Source organism: Agrilus planipennis, unplaced genomic scaffold (genome assembly GCF_000699045.2).
Source record: "Agrilus planipennis isolate EAB-ADULT unplaced genomic scaffold, Apla_2.0 scaffold388, whole genome shotgun sequence".
Lineage (NCBI taxonomy): Eukaryota > Metazoa > Arthropoda > Insecta > Coleoptera > Buprestidae > Agrilus > Agrilus planipennis.
In genome coordinates, this window is record NW_020439357.1 from 125,461 (window position 1) to 126,703 (window position 1,243).

The following is a 1,243-nucleotide window of genomic DNA, read 5'->3' on the forward strand; positions in this document are numbered from 1 at the left end:
ATCATCAGTGGCTGTAAAATCTGTAAAAATAATGAAAATTATACTTAAAAAGGTACCGTACCGAATACTGTCTAGAAAACGTATGATGCATAAAAATTGAACGTTAGTCAAGCTTTTTAGCAACACTTACCGGAATCTGTGGCAAGATAACTTAAAGAGAGGCTCGTAGGGGGGTGGCGATGATATGTGACTGTAAAAGCTGTAAAAATAATGAAAATTGTAGTTACAAAGGTACAGAATACTTGTAGAAAAAATATGCATAAATATTGAACATTAGTGAAGCTTTTCAGCAACACGTACCGGCAAGAAGAATGAGAACCTCGTAGGGGGATAGTGATCATCGGTTACTGTGAATGCTGTGAAAATAATTAAAATTATCTTGTTGTGTTCATAATTATTACTACTGCAGAGGCAATCATAAGTAAATTTTTATACGCTGCAATGATACAGTATATTGTGAGTATTTTGGGGATACGAATAAATTATTTCTCTACAAAACTAAAAATATAATTAAATGTAGAAAACAATTACACCCTCCGGGTCAACAAGTTTATTCCTAATGATACGATTTTCAGTCTACTAAATACAATGTCATTTATTCAATACCACTATGATGGTATGACACCATTTGAAACATTCGTATGTTCCAAAGAGAGGACGAAATGTTTGTATATTACAAGAAATACAATAATCCTGAGTAAAGACCAAGGAAAAAATCGTTGTTATTACGTTGATAAACGAAACAGTTCCAAATGTTCGAAACATGTATTTGTATGTCAAATCTTTCGTTCTATTAAGTATTAACACGTTTGTAACGTTTTAAAATTGTTTTAAATCATTTATTTGTATGATGGCGTGCGTACATACAATTCTTCAATAAACGCACTTAATCAAAAGTACGGAAATAATGTGTTCTGTAACTTATAACAGAATAGTTTTCAAAAATTGCCACATAGTGCGATACGAATATGTAAACAATGCCGCAGCTATTAATTAAGACATCTAAACTGAACAACATGAAATATATTTAGTTATTTAAACCAGTAAAAACAATTTACATAGATGTAAATCCCACAAAGGTAATCGCAGTTAGCTGTTTTGGAATTGTTTTTTAATTGATTCAACTTCAACTTCCATATAGCAATGACATTCAATATACATAAAGCAATCGTCCGCGATGTTTCGCAAAAAGGCCATGTAAGGTGTATTTGTAAGTTATATGGAAATCTTTACATACGTATAA

At 31.3% G+C, this 1,243-nt stretch overlaps 1 long non-coding RNA gene across 1 annotated transcript; it reads right to left on the bottom strand.

Moving 5' to 3' along the window:
• On the bottom strand, window positions 1–944 carry LOC112905758. Its single transcript, XR_003231991.1, has 3 exons — window positions 301–944; window positions 131–199; window positions 1–20 (listed from the first exon to the last, which is right to left on the bottom strand). It is a non-coding gene; the product is annotated as an uncharacterized LOC112905758 (long non-coding RNA).
• Between the last annotated feature and the right edge of the window lie 299 nt (window positions 945–1,243).